General features: G+C 56.9%; 1 long non-coding RNA gene across 1 annotated transcript; it reads right to left on the bottom strand.

The window, feature by feature from the left end:
• Window positions 1-4,054: 4,054 nt before the first annotated feature.
• LOC146766510 (uncharacterized) lies at window positions 4,055-14,506 on the bottom strand. Its single transcript, XR_014957575.1, has 3 exons — window positions 14,359-14,506; window positions 13,157-13,234; window positions 4,055-4,430 (listed from the first exon to the last, which is right to left on the bottom strand). It is a non-coding gene; the product is annotated as an uncharacterized LOC146766510 (long non-coding RNA).
• Window positions 14,507-18,670: the final 4,164 nt, after the last annotated feature.

Raw genomic sequence — 18,670 nt, 5'->3', positions numbered from 1 at the left:
CTCCATCCCGGGAAGGGCAGAGCTCCATCCCGGGAAGGGCACAGCTCCATCCTCGGGAAGGGCACAGCTCCATCCCGGGAAGGGCACAGCTCCATCCCGGGAAGGGCAGAGTCCATCCCGGGAAGGGCAGAGCTCCATCCCGGGAAGGGCACAGCTCCATCCCGGGAAGGGCACAGCTCCATCCCGGGAAGGGCAGAGCTCCATCCCGGGAAGGGCACAGCTCCATCCCGGGAAGGGCAGAGTCCATCCCGGGAAGGGCAGAGCTCCATCCCGGGAAGGGCACAGCTCCATCCCGGGAAGGGCAGAGTCCATCCCGGGAAGGGCACAGCTCCATCCCGGGAAGGGCACAGCTCCATCCCGGGAAGGGCACAGCTCCATCCCGGGGAAGGGCAGAGCTCCATCCCGGGGCCGGGCTCAGAGCTCCACCCGGCCCCGCAGCACGGATCCAGCTGCTGGAGCACAGGTCGCTCCGTGCGCTGCATTTTGATGGCGCTCCGGAGCCGAATTCCCTGGATCAACAGGGCCTCGGAAGGCCATAAATAAAATATCATGGAAAGGAGGCCGGCAGAACTGCGGCTGAGCGTGAGGCGCTGGATTGTCACCTAAAGCAGCACGGCTTTCCAGGAATTCTGTGTTTATCCCGCCCTGGGCTGTGCCTGCATGGGAGGGACCCCTGCATGGGTGGGCAGCAGCGTGGATTTGGGGGTTGAGATTTTGGAAAGGAAATCCCTGCCCCAGCATGGATTTGGGATTTGGGGTTTCAGGAAGGAAATCCCGATCTGTTTACCCCCACCCCAACCTGGATTTGGGATTTGGGGTTTCAAGAAGGAAACCCCTGCCCCAGCCTGGATTTGGGATTTGGGGTTTTGGGAAGGAAACCCCTGCGCCTGGATTTGGGATTTGGGGTTTTGGGAAGGAAACCCCTGCCCCAGCCTGGATTTGGGATTTGGGGTTTTGGGAAGGAAACCCCTGCCCCAGCCTGGATTTGGGATTTGGGGTTTTGGGAAGGAAACCCCTGCCCCATCCTGGATTTGGGATTTGAGGTTTTGGGAAGGAAACCCCTGCCCCAGCATGGATTTGGGATTTGGGGTTTCAGGAAGGAAATCCCGATCTGTTTACCCCCACCCCAACCTGGATTTGGGATTTGGAGTTTCGGGAAGGAAATCCCTGCCCCAGCCTGGATTTGGGATTTGAGGTTTTGGGAAGGAAACCCCTGCCCCAGCATGGATTTGGGATTTGAGATTTTGGGAAGGAAATCCCTGCCCCAGCCTGGATTTGGGATTTGGGGTTTTGGGAAGGAAACCCCTGCCCCAGCCTGGATTTGGGATTTGGGGTTTCGGGAAGGAAACCCCTGCGCCTGGATTTGGGATTTGGGGTTTTGGGAAGGAAACCCCTGCCCCAGCCTGGATTTGGGATTTGGGGTTTCAGGAAGGAAATCCCGATCTGTTTACCCCCACCCCAACCTGGATTTGGGATTTGGGGTTTTGGGAAGGAAATCCCTGTCCCAGCCTGGATTTGGGATTTGGGGTTTTGGGAAGGAAACCCCTGCCCGCTGCCCAGTGGCGCCGTTTCCCGGGGATATTTCCCCAATTTCTGCGGGGTTTGGAGGGATGAACACAAACACAGCCGCCGGGAATTTGTGGGCTTGGCGGATCCGGCGGCCCTGGCACTGCCGGGAGCCGAGCAAGGATTAATCCCGGCCATCTGGCCTGGCCGCCAGCCTCCTCCTCCTCCTCCTCCTCCTCCTCCTCCTCCTGCTCCTGCTCCTGCTTTTCCTCCTCCTCCGCATCCCTGAGGGTTCTCCCCCCACACAGCCTGCCTCAGTTTCCCCACCTGTAGGCCGCGCTTTGTTCCCGGGGGGGATGAATTCCTCCTGCCTGGGGGGTGTGAAAAACTGCTTTTTTACGACTGGCTTTTCGCAAATGTTACAGCGAATATTATATGTGTCACGTTAGAAAGTCCTGCTGCATTGATTCTCTTACAGAGCATGTTAAATATATTTTTAGGTTCCAACGTAATGTTAAAATAGGGACTGTGTATGTGGGGGGAGTTTATTTTTTTAGGAATGAGATCCTCGCTTCGAGGAGCACCTAAATCTTCCAAAGGAGAGGAATTTATTGTTTTCTCATCAGAAAAAGCAAATTTCTTCAGGCCTTGCTCAGACTCCAGGGGATTAAATGAAACAGTTGACATAGAGTTTCTTGTTTTAAATAAAATGTATGCACAACCATGAAAGGTGTGTGAATATGCAACAAGTGAATTGTTTTAGGGGTGATCCCTTTGTTCACAAGGGATGCTTTTCGTGACTCAGTGTCCCCCATAATTCTTTGCTTTTTATTGCCTTGCAGTTGTCCTAGCTCTAAACTTTATTACTCTGTGTTATCATTTTTGTAACCATTTTATTATGATTATTAGACTTTTAACATTTTAAAAACCAAGTGATCGGCGTTTTTCACGGGGGGAAATGTTGGGAAAGGCCGGGAGGAGGAGGAGGAGGAGGAAGGGGAGGAGGGGGAGCGCGGCCGCTGCGCTTCCAGAGGTTAATGGCTGGGGATAATGGGATTCCGGGATCCCGCGCGTCCTCTCGCCTGTCGCTTCCCATCAGAGCCGCGCTTGGCTTCACCTTCAGCAGGACACCCCCTCCGGCCGCCTTTCCTGGTTTTTTTTTTGGGATCCCGGGGGTTTAACCCTTCCCTGGCATCGCGGAGAGCTGCAATTCCTGGCCAGGATTGAGGGATTCTGCAGGGATCCACCTGTGGGAGCGTTGGGTGCTCTGCCCTGCCGGCGTGTTCCCATGTGCCCAAAGCCACTTTTCCACCAAAAAAAAAAAAAAAAAAAAAAAAAATTAAAAAAAAAAATGGATTTGGGCACGCTGGGCTCCAAGCAAAGCCGCGGGGATGCTGAGAGCCGCATCCCAGGCTCCGGGAATTCGGGATGTATTTTTTATTCTGGGATGAATTAATTTTCGGGGTCTTTCCCTCGGGGGGATTCTCATCCCTTGGGGTTGCCCCGCCCGTGCCAAGGATCCCGGCGGGATGAAGGCGGCTCCTTCCCCCTCCTCCTCCTCGTCCTCGTCCCCCAGCCCGGTCCCTTTGTCGTGCCGCTCCAGGTGGCCGCGGGTGGCGGTGCCAGAACGTCCTGGCGGATCGGAGCGCGGGCGGTGCCATCGCCCGCGGAGCCGCCATCTGTCCCCGGCCCGACCCCCAGCCGGCCCGGGACACCGGGAATGTCGCCAGCACAGAGCCGGCTGGGCGACAAGCGGGGTCCAACCCGCGCCGTGTCCCCCAGTTCGGCCCTTTGTCCCCTCCTGGGGCTGGAGCGGGGCCGGGAAAAGCCGCTGGAGTTGGTGGATTGGGCTTCCCGAGGGTTTGGAAAGGATGGGAAGGACCGGAGGGTGAGGAGAGTTTTCTCGAGGATTCCCGGTCTCCAAAGCTGGCTGTATCCCTGCCAAAAATCCCTCGGGAAGCGCTGGCAAATTCCCGGCGCTGAGCCCGCGCTGCCCATCCTGGAGCTTCCCAGCGCTCCTGCCCGAGGCTGGACAAAGCACGGCCGCGGTTCTCCAGATCCCAATCCCAAAACACGCCGCGCTTCCCACCCCAATCCCAATCCCAATCCCAATCCCAAAACACGCCGCGCTTCCCATCCCCATCCCAATCCCAATCCCAATCCCAATCCCAAAACACGCCGCGCTTCCCATCCCAATCCCAATCCCAATCCCAAAACATGCCGCGCTTCCCATCCCAATCCCAATCCCAAAACACCCCGCGCTTCCCATCCCAATCCCAATCCCAAAACACCCCGCGCTTCCCATCCCAATCCCAATCCCAAAACACCCCGCGCTTCCCATCCCAATCCCAAAACACCCCGCGCTTCCCATCCCAATCCCAATCCCCATTCCAATCCAGAGCAGAGGGACACCCCGTGCTTCCCATCCCCATCCCAATCCCAATCCCAAACTGGAGCAGAGGGACACCCCGTGCTTCCCATCCCCATCCCCATCCCCATCCCAATCCCAATCCCAATCCCAATCCCAATCCCAATCCCAATCCCAATCCCAATCCCAATCCCAATCCCAAAACACCCCGCACTTCCCATCCCCATCCCAATCCCAATCCCAAACCAGAGCAGAGGGACACCCCAGAGTTTCCCAGCCCCCCAAAAAACGGGAATGTGCTGCTGTGGAAAGGGATCTCATTCCCGCAGGAGCTGCTGTCGATAAATTCCCGGCGTTGGGATGGCGGTGGCAGGGATGACCTTTGGAAAGGGCACAGCGGGGACAGGCCAGCGTCGTTCCCGATGAGCCGACGGCAATCCCGATGATGGATGGCGGATCTGGGGACGGACGCGCTTCCCGATGCTCCGTGCGAGTGGAATTCCAGATTGGGAAGGGGTGTGAGGGTGACAGATGGACACCGAGTGTGTTCCGAGATCTGAGTGTCCCACAAATCCCAAATTACCTCACAAATCCCAAATTCCCTCACAAATCCCAAATTTCAAGTTTTATTCTGAAAAATGGATGATGGATGGATGGATGGATGGATGGATGGATGGATGGATGGATCTGTGGATGGATGATGGATGGATGGATGGATGGATGATGGATGATGGATGGATGATGGATGATGGATGGATGGATGGATGGATGATGGATGGATGATGGATGGATGATGGATGATGGATGGATGGATGGATGATGGATGGATGATGGATGGATGGATGATGGATGGATGGATGGATGGATGGATGGATGATGGATGATGGATGATGGATGGATGGATGATGGATGGATGGGTGATGGATGGATGGATGATGGATGGATGATGGATGGATGATGGATGATGGATGGATGGATGGATGGATGGATGATGGATGGATGATGGATGGATGGATGGATGGATGGATGGATGGATGGATGGATGGATGATGGATGGATGATGGATGATGGATGGATGATGGATGGATGATGGATGGATGATGGATGGATGATGGATGGATGGATGGATGGGTGGATGGATGGATGGATGGATGATGGATGGATGGATGATGGATGATGGATGATGGATGGATGGATGGATGGATGGATGGATGGATGGATGATGGATGGATGGATGGATGATGGATGATGGATGATGGATGGATGGATGGATGGATGGATGGATGGATGGATGGATCTGTGGATGGATCAGGGTTTCTGGGATGCACACCCTCCTCCAGATCTTGCTGACCATCTGGCACAGAATTCCTAAGCAACCCCACAGGAATCTGGGATCTCTCCAGCCCCACCCCTCTGGTTGACACTGGGACAATTCCAAACCCACTGAGAACTCCTGGAGAAGCCGATCCCACCCTTCCTCAGCCCCCCGGCACCGAGAGCTGAACTGGGACCATCCCGAGCCTGCGATCCCGGGAATGCCGACTGCGGCCGCTGGGAGGGACAGGGACAGGGACAGGGACAGGGACAGGGACAGGGACAGGGACAGGGACAGGGACGGGACAGGGATGGGACAGGGACAGGGACAGGGACAGGGACAGGGACAGGGACAGGGATGGGACAGGGACAGGGACAGGGACAGGGACAGGGACAGGGACAGGGACAGGGACAGGGACGGGACAGGGACAGGGATGGGACAGGGATGGGACAGGGACAGGGACAGGGACAGGGATGGGACAGGGACAGGGATGGGACAGGGACAGGGACAGGGACAGGGACAGGGACAGGGACAGGGACAGGGACAGGGACAGGGACAGGGATGGGATGGGACAGGGACAGGGACAAGGACAGGGACAGGGACAGGGACAGGGACAGGGATGGGATGGGACAGGGACAGGGATGGGACAGGGACAGGGACAGGGATGGGACAGGGACAGGGATGGGACAGGGATGGGACAGGGATGGGACAGGGACAGGGACAGGGATGGGACAGGGACAGGGATGGGACAGGGACAGGGACAGGGACAGGGATGGGATGGGACAGGGACAGGGATGGGACAGGGACAGGGACAGGGATGGGATGGGACAGGGACAGGGATGGGACAGGGACAGGGACAGGGATGGGACAGGGACAGGGATGGGACAGGGATGGGACAGGGATGGGACAGGGACAGGGACAGGGACAGGGACAGGGACAGGGACAGGGATGGGACAGGGATGGGACAGGGACAGGGACAGGGACAGGGACAGGGACAGGGACAGGGACAGGGACAGGGACAAGGCCGGGGTTTTTGGAGCCACCACCCCTCCCCAGCCCCAGCGGCGGGCTCGGATCCCGCTTTCATCCCTTGCGGATTTTTCCCCGAGGCTCTGGAGAAAAACCAATGCACGGCTCTGGCTTTCCCGGGAATTTCGGCACGCGCCGCAATTCCCAGGAAAGCGCGGCGGGACCGGCAGCGGGGGAAAGGCCAGGCTGCTTAACCCCGGTGACAAATGTCCATCTGTCCCCATCTCTGGGGACAGCCTGGCTTTTCCCGGGAATCACGGCCTGGGGAAGGGCGGGATGCGCCGCCAGCCCCGATCGATCTCATTTCCACACGCCCAAATCCCCTCCGCCGGCAGAATTTGGGGATGGAGAGGCTCTGGAATGAGGAGGGAAAAGGAGGATTCGCGTGATGAATTATTCACGGCGCTGGGATTAATCCCGGCCGCTTCCAGCTGGCGCTAAATTATCGCTCCTGGTCATGCGGGAAAACGCCTTTGGAATTCATTTCCCTGATTATTGTTTGGATCTGAGAGCTGCCAGAGGCTGTTTTTTTAAGGATTTTTATTTTTTTTTTTCCCCTTGTTCCTCGCTCCGGCTTCCCGTAAGGGATGGAAGAGCTGGGAGCGGAGACGAAAACCAGGGAAGCAGATCCGGATAATTTCTCCGGAGCGATGGAAATGAGGGAGACAATTCCTGCTGAGCGGGGCCACGGCTCTCCACGCCCTGCCTGGAGCTCGGCCTTTTCCAAAGGAAATCAGGATTTTCCAAGGGAAAAGGTTTTCCAATGAAAAATACTGATTTTCCAAAGAAAGTCACTATCTTTAAAGGAAAAGTCAGGATTTTTTCAAGGATGGACAGGATTTTCTCTGGATCTGGGGATCCCACAATCCCAGAACTGAGGAATCCCACAACCCCTGGATCTGATGAATCCCACAATCCCAGGATTGAGGAATCCCACAATCCCTGGATTTGGGAATCCCACAATCCCTGGATCTGATGAACACCACAGTCCCAGGATTGAGGAATCCTACAATCCCTGGATTTGGAGAATCCCACAATCCCAGAATTGAGGACTCCCACAATCCCTGGATTTGGGGAACCCCGCAATCCCAGAACTGACGAACCCCACAACCCCTGGGTGTTTGTGCAAATCCCGAACCCCCCTCACCAGGACAAGCAAATCCCAGGAATGTTATCTGAGGTTCCCCCCTTGGAAAAGGCGCCGAGACCCCCAAATTTTCCCTTTTCCATCATTTTTTCCCTTTTCCTTCCTCCCCCACGCCCTCCCTCTGGAGAACAAAAGCCTTTGACATCTGCGGGAGACAAAGAAATCAAAGACTTGAGCAAAACGCTGCTGTTCGAGCGAATTAACGTCGGCAAACTCCACCTTTCCCTGTTTTTTTTTTTTTTTTCCAGGTTTTTTTCCAGGTTTTTATTCCCAGGGGAAACAGCCAAATTCCTCCTCCTTCTCCCGGCTCTTTTTTCCCCCCCTTTATTTTTCTTTTTTTTCACCCCAAATCCGGCGTTTCACCCCAAAAAAAGATGAGTTAAATCCCAGGGGTCGAATCCCGGGAAATGCGGAGCCTGGAAAATACAAATCCCGAAGGGGGTTTGTTTCCATCCCGAATTTAATCTGGAAAACACCAATCCCGAGGGGATTTATTTCCATCCCAAATTTAATCACCGGCCGCCTTTTAGGCTCGCTTTAACCCGGCTCGGCGCCCTTCGTTTGGCACCTGCGACCTTTGGGGTGTCACCAGCCGGGCAGTGTCACCCGAACGGGGGTTTGGGGACATCCAGAGCTTGGAAAAACGGGGGAAATCAGGGAAAAGCTGCTGATGGAGCTTAAACAGCTTTAATGGATGGGATTGCTGCGCTGAAAGCCCCGGGCTGGCGCCGATTGTCGCTGATTGTCGCTGATTGTCACCGCGCCAGCACGGAGTTGTCACCGCGCCAGCCCGGCCATCAAACCCGCCCCGGGCTGGCCAAAAAACCACCCGGATCGTATTTGGGATGGGAGCGCGTTCCGGGCTGCTTTCAGCACAAAAATTGGGGTTTTAGCCCAAAATCGAGGGGGAGATGCTGGGGGAAGGTTTGGTTTGGGGATCCCAGAATTGGGGTTTTAACCCCAGGAAAGGTTTGCTTTGGGAATCCCAGAATTGTGGTTTTATCCCCAGGAAAGGTTTGGGGAATCCCAGAATTGTGGTTTTATCCCCAGGAAAGGTTTGGGAACCCCAGAATTTGGGTTTTATCCCCAGGAAAGGTTTGGAGAACCCCAGAATTGGGGTTTTATCCCCAGGAAAGGTTTGGGGAATCCCAGAATTGGGGTTTTATCCCCAGGAAAGGTTTGGTTTGGGGAATCCCAGAATTGGGGTTTTATCCCCAGGAATGATTTGGTTTGGGGAATCCCAAAATTGGGGTTTTATCCACAGGAATGGTTTGGAGAACCCCAGAATTGGGTTTTTATCCCCAGGAAAGGTTTGGGGATCCCAGAATTGGGGTTTTATCCACAGGAATGGTTTGGTTTGGAGAACCCCAGAATTAAGGTTTTTATCCCCAGGAAAGGTTTGGTTTAGGGAATCCAGAATTGGGGTTTTGTCCCCAGGAAAGTTTTGGGGAATCCCAGAATTGGGGTTTTACCCCCAGGAAAGTTTTGGGAATCCCAGAATTGGGTTTTTACCGCCAGGAATGGTTTGGGGAACCCCAGAATTGGGGTTTTACCCCCAGGAAAGGTTTGGGGAATCCCAGAATTGGGGTTTTATCCCCAGGAAAGGTTTGGGGAATCCCAGAATTGGGGTTTTACCCCCAGGAAAGGTTTGGGGAATCCCAGAATTGGGGTTTTACCCCCAGGAAAGGTTTGGGGAATCCCAGAATTGGGGTTTTACCCCCAGGAAAGGTTTGGGGAATCCCAGAATTGGGGTTTTATCCCCAGGAATGGTTTGGTTTGGGGATCCCAGAATTGGGGTTTTACCCCCAGGAAAGGTTTGGGGAATCCCAGAATTGTGGTTTTACCCCCAGGAAAGGTTTGGGGAATCCCAGAATTGGGGTTTTACCCCCAGGAAAGGTTTGGGGAATCCCAGAATTGGGGTTTTACCCCCAGGAAAGGTTTGCTTTGGGAATCCCAGAATTGGGGTTTTACCCCCAGGAATGGTTTGGGAATCCCAGAATTGGGGTTTTACCCCCAGGAAAGGTTTGCTTTGGGAATCCCAGAATTGGGGGTTTACCCCCAGGAAAGGTTTGGGGAATCCCAGAATTGGGGTTTTATCCCCAGGAATGGTTTGGTTTGGGGATCCCAGAATTGGGGTTTTACCCCCAGGAAAGGTTTGGGGAATCCCAGAATTGGGGTTTTACCCCCAGGAAAGGTTTGGGGAATCCCAGAATTGGGGTTTTACCCCCAGGAAAGGTTTGGGGAATCCCAGAATTGGGGTTTTATCCCCAGGAAAGGTTTGGGGAATCCAGAATTGGGGTTTTACCCCCAGGAAAGGTTTGGGGAATCCCAGAATTGGGGTTTTATCCCCAGGAATGGTTTGGTCTGGGGATCCCAAAATTGGGGTTTTTATCCCCAGGAATGGTTTGGTTTGGGGATCCCAGAATTGGGGTTTTACCCCCAGGAAAGGCTTGCTTTGCCGAACCCCAGAATCCCGCCTTGCTGACCGTACCCCAGAGCCCCTCCAGTGCCCCCCGGCAGGCACAGCGACCTTGTCCCGGTCCGTCCATCCCGGGGCCCGTCCGCATTCCCGGGAATTCCAGCGGCACGGAGCAGCCGCGCCGGGCGGGATTGGCAGCTGCCACTCAAGGCTGCCCGGCGGGGAATGTCTTTGTCGGCGCGGCCCGAGCGGCCCCGGGGGAGCGCTGGGGGCAGCGCTAATTCAATTACGGCCGCAGCTGCCGCGCCCGCTAATTGCGGCCCGGCCCGGCCCGGCCCGGCCCGCGTCCCGCGGGAGGCCCCGCGGCGGCGGCTCCATCATGGACTTAATGAGGCGGGCACGGCGGGCGGCGCTCGGAGCCGTTCCCGGCCGTTCCCGGCCATTCCCGGCCGTTTCCGGCCGTTCCCGGAGCCATTCCCGGCCATTCCTGACCGTTCCCGGAGCCATTCCCGGCCATTCCCGGCCATTCCTGACCGTTCCCAGAGCCATTCCCGGCCATTCCCGGCCATTCCTGGCCATTCCCGGCCGTTTCCGGCCATTCCTGGAGCCGTTCCCAGCCATTCCCAGCCATTCCCGGCCATTCCCGGCTGTTCCCGGAGCCATTCCCGGGCCACTCCCGGGGCAGTTCCCAGAGCCGCTCCCAGTCATCCCCAGTCATTCCTGGACCCATTCCCAGAGCCATTCCCAATCATTCCTGGGGCTGTTCCCGGCCATTCCCGGGGCTGTTCCCAGAGCCATTCCCGGGCCTGTTCCTGGCCATTCCCGGGGCTGTTCCCAGCCATTCCTGGGGCTGTTCCCGGCCATTCCTGGGGCTGTTCCCAGCCATTCCTGGGGCTGTTCCCGGCCATTCCTGGGGCTGTTCCCGGCCATTCCTGGGGCTGTTCCCAGGGCCATTCCCAGGGTTATTCCTGGCCATTCCCGGGCCTGTTCCTGGCCATTTCCAGGGCTGTTCCCAGAGCCATTCCCGAGGCTGTTCCGGCCATTCCTGGGGCTGTTCCCAGAGCCATTCCCGGAGCAGTTCCAGGCCATTCCCAGGCCTGTTCCCAGAGCCATTCCCAGTCATTCCCAGAGCCATTCCCAGGGCAGCTTCTGGAAACACTCCTGGTCATTCCTGGAGACATTCCTGGTCGTTCCCAAAGCTATTCCTGGTCATTCTCAGAGCCATTCCCGACCATTCCTGGAGCCATTCCAGGAGTCATTCCTGACCATTCCCAGCCTTTCCCAGCTATTCCCAGAGCTATTCCCAGAGCCATTCCCGACCATTCCTGGAGCCATTCCCAACCATTCCCAACCATTCCCAGAGCCATTCCTGACCATTCCCAGCCATTCCTGACCATTCTTGAAGCCATTCCCAGAGCCATTCCCGAACATTCCTTGGGAATGTCTCAGGGAATGGCTCTGGAATAGCTCTGGGAATGGCTTCAGGAATGGTCGGGAACGGCTCTGGGAATGGCTCTGGGAATTCCCAGCCATTCTCAATCTTTCCCAGAGCCATTCCCGGGGCCCTTCCCAGCCATTCCCAGGGCTGTTCCTGAGCATTCCCAACCATTCCTGACCATTCCCAGAACCATTCCAAACCATTCCCGACCATCCCCAACCATTCCCAACCATTCCTGACCATCCCAAACCATCCCCAACCATTCCAGACCATTCCCAGAACCATTCCCAACCATCCCCAACCATTCCCAAACCATTCCTGACCATTCCCAACCATTCCCAACCATCCCCAACCATCCCAAACCATTCCCGACCATCCCCAACCATCCCAAACCATTCCTGACCATTCCCAACCATCCCCAAGCATTCCCAAACCATTCCCGACCATCCCCAACCATCCCAAACCATTCCTGACCATTCCCAACCATTCCAAACCATCCCAAACCATCCCCAACCATTCCAGACCATTCCCAACCATTCCCAACCATCCCCAACCATTCCAGACCATTCCCAAACCATTCCCAACCATTCCCAACCATCCCCAACCATTCCCAGAACCATTCCCAACCATTCCCAACCATCCCCAACCATTCCCAACCATTCCAAACCATCCCCAACCATCCCCAACCATTCCTGACCATCCCCAACCATTCCCAAACCATTCCTGACCATTCTCGACCATTCCCGACCATCCCCAACCATCCCCAACCATTCCTGACCATCCCAAACCATCCCAAACCATTCCAGACCATTCCCAGAACCATTCCCAACCATTCCCAACCATCCCCAACCATTCCCAAACCATTCCTGACCATTCCCGACCATCCCCAACCATTCCCAAACCATTCCTGACCATTCCCGACCATTCCCACCGCTCTACCGAGCCTAAGCCAGGCCTCGGCACGGCCCAAAGCCCCCGTTGGCTGCCGGGGGTGCCGATTTCCCAGGATATCTCCATGGATGCCGCGCCGGGCCGGCCGGGATGGGCCACCCCTCGCCCCCGGCCGCTGGCACCATTCCAACCATCCCCCCTCATCCCAGAGGATCCGACTTCCCGGCCTAACCCGATTAGGCCGAGTCCATCAAAGCCGGGCCGGAGAGGGAAATGAGGCCGGGAAATCGAGTTAGCGCCGCCGGCAGCGTCTGGCGCGGCTCTGGCACGGCCGGGGGCACCCGGGAGAGACCCCCGGGGCTGGGGGCTGCCCCTCCTCCTCCTCCTCATCCTCCTCATCCTCATCCTCCTCCTCATCCTCATCTCGGACCCCAAAACCCCCAAATTGCAAAACCCCAAACCCCCAAACCCCAAACCCACAGCTCTTCCCCGTCACACCAGTGGGGGATTTTGGGACCTGGATTTTGGGGGTTAGGGGACATCAAGCTCAGCCCCATCTGAACCCCAAAACCCAAAACCCCCGAACCCCAAAACCCCAAAGCCCCAAACTCCAAACCCGCAGCTCCTTCCTGTCATTCCCAGAGGTGTTTTGGGACCTGGATTTTGGGGGAAGGGAACGTCAAGCTCAGCCCCATCTGAACCCCAAAACCCCAAACCCACAGCTCCTCCCCATCACAACAGTGGGGAATTTTGGGAACTTGGATTTTGGGGGAAGGGAACGTCAAGCTCAGCCCCATCTGAACCCCAAAACCCCAAACCAGCATCTCCTCCCCATCACACCAGTGGGGCGTCTTGGGGATCTGGATTTTGGGGGTTAGGGGACATCAAGCTCAACCCCATCTGAACCCCAAAACCCCAAAACCCAAAACCCCCAAACCCCAAAACTCCAAACCCCAAACCACAAAACCCCAAAACCCCAAACCCACAGCTCCTTCCTGTCACTCCCAGCAGCGTTTTGGGACCAGGATTTTGGGGTCACTCACCTGGAACCCCCAAATCCTTCCTGGTGCCCATCCCCAGCTCCTCCTTGTCATTCCAGTGGTGTTTTGGGGATCTGGATTCTGGGGGAAGGGAACATCAAGCCCAGCCCCATCTTAACCCCAAAACCCAAAACCCCAAAACTCCAGAACCCCAAACCCACACCTCCTTCCCATCACACCAGTGGGGGATTTTGGGACCTGGATTTTGGGGGGTTAGGGGACATCAAGCTCAGCCCCATCTGAACCCCAAAACCCCAAAACCCCAAACCAGCATCTCCTCCCCGTCACACCACTGGGGTGTTTTGGGACCTGGATTTTGGGGTCCCTCACCCTGGACCTCAAAACCTTCCTGGGTCTGATCCCCAGCTCCTCCTTGTCACTCCCAGAGGCGTCTTGGGGACCTGGATTTTGGGGGAAGGGAACATCAAGCCCAGCCCTATCTGAACCCCAAATCGCAAAACCCCAAAACTCCAGAACCCCAAACCCACAGCTCCTCCCCATCACACCAGTGGGGGATTTTGGGACCTGGATTTTGGGGGAAGGGAACATCAAGCTCAGCCCCATCTGAACCCCAAAACCCCAAACCCCAAAACCCAAAACCCAAAACGCAAAACCCCAAAACCCCAAAACCCCCAAACCCCAAACCCACACCTCCTTCCCATCACACCAGTGGGGCGTTTTGGGGACCTGGATTTTGGGGTCCCCCACCCTGGACCCCAAAACCTTCGTGTTGCCCACCCCCAGCTCCTCCCTGTCACTCCAGTCTCTTTTTTTAAAAAGAATTATCATGATTTTTATTTTTTTAGTGTCTCCTGTGTCCAAAATCCAGGTCCCCAAAATGCCACTGGAGGGGTGGGGAGGAGCACGATCCAGGAAATATTTTCCCTGGATATTTCCCTTTTCCAACCCAAATGTGACAATGGGATCCCAGGAAATATTCTCCATGGATATTCTCCATGGATATTTTCCGTGGATATTTTCCGTGGATATTTTCCCTTTTCCATCCAGCTGCTGCCGGGATGAACATTTCCTCTCTTCCCAGCCCTTTTCCCCCTGTTTTTTTCCCTGTTTTCCCCCTCTTTTTTCCGTGTTTTCCTCCTGTTTTATTCCCGGTTTTCCCCTGCATTTCCTCTGTTGTTTTTTTTTTCCCCTGTCTCCCTCATATTTTTTCCAGGTTTCCCCCCTGTTTTCCCCGTGTTTTTTACCTGGTTTTCCTCTGTTTTCTCCTGGACTTTTCCCTTGTTTCCTCCCCTGTTTTTCCCACTGTTTCACCCTCTTTTTCCCTGTTTCCCCACTTATTTTTTTCCCTCTTTTCCCCCTGATTTCCCCCTGTGTTTCCCCCCTTTTTATCTCCCTGTTTCCCCCCCTTTTTCCCCCTTCCCCCCCCTTTTTTTCCCCTTTTTCCCCCCGTTTTCCCGTTTTTCCCTTTCCCCCCCTGTTTCCCCCTGGTTTTTACCCTGTTTTTTTCCCCCTGTTTCCCCCTGTTTTTCCCCCCTGTTTTCCCCTATTTTCCCCGTTTTTTCCCCTGTTTCCCCCCCTGTTTTCCCCTATTTTCCCCCTGTTTTTTCCCCCTATTTTCCCCGTTTCCACCCCTGTTTTCCCCCCTGTTTTTCCTCCCTGTTTTCCCTCTGTTTTCCTCCCCGTTTTCCCCTCTTTCCCCCGTTTTCTCCTATTTTCCCCCTGTTTTTTCCCCCTGTTTTCCCCCTGTTTTCCCCTATTTCCCCCTGTTTTTTCCCCCTGTTTCCCCCCTGTTTTTCCCCCCGTTTTCCCCTCTTTTCCCCCTGTTTTTCCCCCTTATTTCCCCCCCGTTTTCCCCTATTTTCCCCCTGTTTTTTCCCCCTGATTTTCCCCCTGTTTCCCCCCGTTTTCTCCCTGGTTTCCCCCCGTTTTCTCCCTGGTTTCCCCCCGTTTTTCCCCGTTTCCCCGTTCCCCCCGGGGCAGGGATGATTGGCACCGCGCCGCCGCCGCCTGGCAGAGCCACCGGCTGCCAGCGCCGGCAATAACCGGGAGTGACACCCGGCTGATGGCGACACGCCACCCCCGGGGCGGGGACAGCGGGGACAGCGGGGACAGAGCGGGGACAGCGGGGACAGAGCGGGGACAGAGCGGGGACAGAGCGGGGAGAGAGGGGACAGAGCGGGGACAGCGCGGGGACAGAGCGGGGACAGAGCGGGGACAGAGCGGGGAGAGAGCGGGGACAGAGCGGGGACAGAGCGGGGACAGAGCGGGGACAGAGCGGGGAGAGAGCGGGGACAGAGCGGGGAGAGAGCGGGGACAGAGGGGACAGAGCGGGGAGAGAGCGGGGAGAGAGCGGGGACAGAGCGGGGATAGAGCGGGGAGAGAGGGGACAGAGCGGGGACAGAGCGGGGACAGCGGGGACAGAGCGGGGACAGAGCGGGGAGAGAGCGGGGAGAGAGCGGGGATAGAGCGGGGACAGAGCGGGGATAGAGCGGGGATAGAGCGGGGACAGAGGGGACAGAGCGGGGACAGAGGGGACACAGCGGGGACAGCGCGGGGACAGAGCGGGGACAGAGGGGACAGAGCGGGGATAGAGCGGGGACAGAGCGGGGACAGAGCGGGGAGAGAGCGGGGATAGAGCGGGGACAGAGCGGGGATAGAGCGGGGATAGAGCGGGGACAGAGGGGACAGAGCGGGGACAGAGGGGACACAGCGGGGACAGCGCGGGGACAGAGCGGGGAGAGAGCGGGGACAGAGCGGGGAGAGAGCGGGGACAGAGCGGGGACAGAGCGGGGACAGAGGGGACAGAGCGGGGACAGAGCGGGGATAGAGCGGGGACAGAGGGGACAGAGCGGGGAGAGAGCGGGGACAGAGCGGGGATAGAGCGGGGATAGAGCGGGGACAGAGCGGGGACAGAGCGGGGACAGCGCGGGGACAGAGCGGGGACAGCGGGGACAGAGGGGACAGAGCGGGGACAGAGGGGACAGAGCGGGGACAGAGGGGACAGAGCGGGGAGAGAGCGGGGACAGAGCGGGGACAGAGCGGGGACAGAGGGGACAGAGCGGGGACAGAGCGGGGATAGAGCGGGGACAGAGGGGACAGAGCGGGGAGAGAGCGGGGACAGAGCGGGGATAGAGCGGGGATAGAGCGGGGACAGAGCGGGGACAGAGCGGGGACAGCGCGGGGACAGAGCGGGGACAGAGCGGGGACAGAGCGGGGACAGCGGGGACAGAGGGGACAGAGCGGGGACAGAGGGGACAGAGCGGGGACACCGCGGGGACAGCGGGGACATTTCAGGCACAGCTCCCGGTGATCACAGCTTGGGGACAGCGAGGGGACATTTCCCGGTGACCGCAGCCCGGGGACACCTCGGGGACAGCTCGGGGACACCTCGGGGACAGATCCCGGGGGTCGCAGCCCGGGGACAGGCGGGGACAGCGCGGGGACATTGCGGCGTCCCCGAGGTGACCTCAGGGACACCCCGGGGACAACGCGGGGATCAGAGCCCGGGGACACCCCGGGGACAGGCGGGGACAAGAGGGGACACCTCGGGAACAGGATCAGAGCCCGGGGACAGGCGGGGACAGGCGGGGACACCCCGGGGACAGGCGGGGACAGGATCACAGCGCTGTCACTTCTCCCCTCGCGGCCGCTCCTGATCAAGCGCCGCTCCCGGCGCCGCCCGCGGCTCGCTGGAAATGACAAAAAAACGCAGCAAAAATGAAAAATCCGGCGGAAAATGGATCGAACGAGCGGCTCTGCTGCGCACCGCGACCCCCGGAGCGCCCCAAAGCCTGGGTGCCCCCCACCCCAAAATTCCCCTTTTTGGGAACCCCCCAGGAGCGCCCCAAAGCCTGGGTGCCCCCCACCCCAAAATTCCCCTTTTTGGGAACCCCCCAGGAGCGCCCCAAAGCCTGGGTGCCCCCCACCCCAAAATTCCCCTTTTTGGGACCCCCCAGGAGCGCCCCAAAGCCTGGGTGCCCCCCACCCCAAAATTCCCCTTTTTGGGACCCCCCAGGAGCGCCCCAAAGCCTGGGTGCCCCCCACCCCAAAATTCCCCTTTTTGGGACCCCCCAGGAGCGCCCCAAAGCCTGGGTGCCCCCCACCCCAAAATTCCCCTTTTTCCCTGCCCGTGTTTTCCCGGGAATAAATCCTCCGGATCCGCTCCTTAATGGCTTCATTAATAAGGGAAAAAAAAAAAAAAAAAAAAAAAAAAAAAAGCTAAAAATAAAAAGTAAAAAATGAAAAAGGGGGAATCGCCCTCCTCGATCCCATTTTGGGATTATTCCCAAATCCTTTTATCCCCCCACCTGATCCCAAATTTCCCCTTTTTCCCTGCCCGTGTTTTCCCGGAGCCTCTCCGGGGATAAACCCTCAGGGTTTGCTCTCTAATGGCGCCATTAAATAGGAAAAAAAAAAAAAAAAAATTAAAATAATTCAAAATAAAAATATAAAGGAGGAAATCGCCCTCGCCGATCCCATTTCGGGATTATTCCCAAATCCTTTTCTCCGCTGCCCCGATCCCAAATTTCCCCTTTTTCCCTGCCCGTGTTTTCCTGGGAATAAATCCTCGGGATCAGCTCCTTAATGGCTTCATTAAAAAAAAAAAAAATTAAAAATAATTAAAAATAAAACATGTAAAAGGGGGATATCACCCTCACCGATCCCATTTTGGGGTTATTCCCAAATCCTTTTATTCCCCCCCGATCCCAAATTTCCCCTTTTTCCCTGCCCGTGTTTTCCTGGGAATAAATCCTCGGGATCAGCTCCTTAATGGCTTCATTAAAAAAAATCAAATTAAAAAATAATTCAAAATAAAAAATAAAAATAAAAAGCAGGGAATCGCCCTCGCCGGCGCCATTTCGGGATTATTCCCAAATCCTTTTAACCCCCCCGATCCCAAATTTCCCCTTTTCCCTGCCCCTGGCTCCCGGCCTCTCCCGATGGATCATCGACAGCGGCGCTCAGCGATCGCGGGGGAACGGATGTGTGCAGCAGCCTTCCTCCCTCCTCCTCCTCATCCTCCTCCTCCTCATCCTCATCCTCATCCTCCTCCTCATCCTCATCCTGCCTCTCCGAGCCTTCCTCCCTCCTCCTCCTCCTCATCCTCCTCATCCTCCTCCTCATCCTCCTCCTCATCCTCCTCCTCCTCATCCTCCTCCTCATCCTCCTCCTCCTCATCCTCATCCTCATCCTCATCCTCATCCTGCCTCTCCGAGCCTTCCTCCCCTCCTCCTCCTCATCCTCATCCTCATCCTCATCCTCATCCTGCCTCTCCGAGCCTTCCTCCCCTCCTCCTCCTCATCCTCATCCTCCTCCTCATCCTCCTCCTCATCCTCCTCCTCATCCTCATCCTCATCCTCATCCTCATCCTCCTCCTGCCTCTCCGAGCCTTCCTCCTCCCCCTCTGAGCCTTCCTCCCCTCCTCCTCCTCATCCTCCTCCTCCTCCGAGCCTTTCTCCTCCCCCTCTGAGCCTTCCTCCTCCTCCTCATCCTCCTCCTCCTCCGAGCCTTCCTCCCCTCCTCCTCCTCCTCATTCTCATCCTCATCCTCATCCCC

Source organism: Lonchura striata, chromosome 10 (genome assembly GCF_050655825.1).
Source record: "Lonchura striata isolate lonStrDom1 chromosome 10, ASM5065582v1, whole genome shotgun sequence".
Taxonomy (NCBI): domain Eukaryota; kingdom Metazoa; phylum Chordata; class Aves; order Passeriformes; family Estrildidae; genus Lonchura; species Lonchura striata.
Note: the sequence above shows the minus strand (reverse complement) of the source record. Positions and strands in the feature narration are given on the sequence as shown.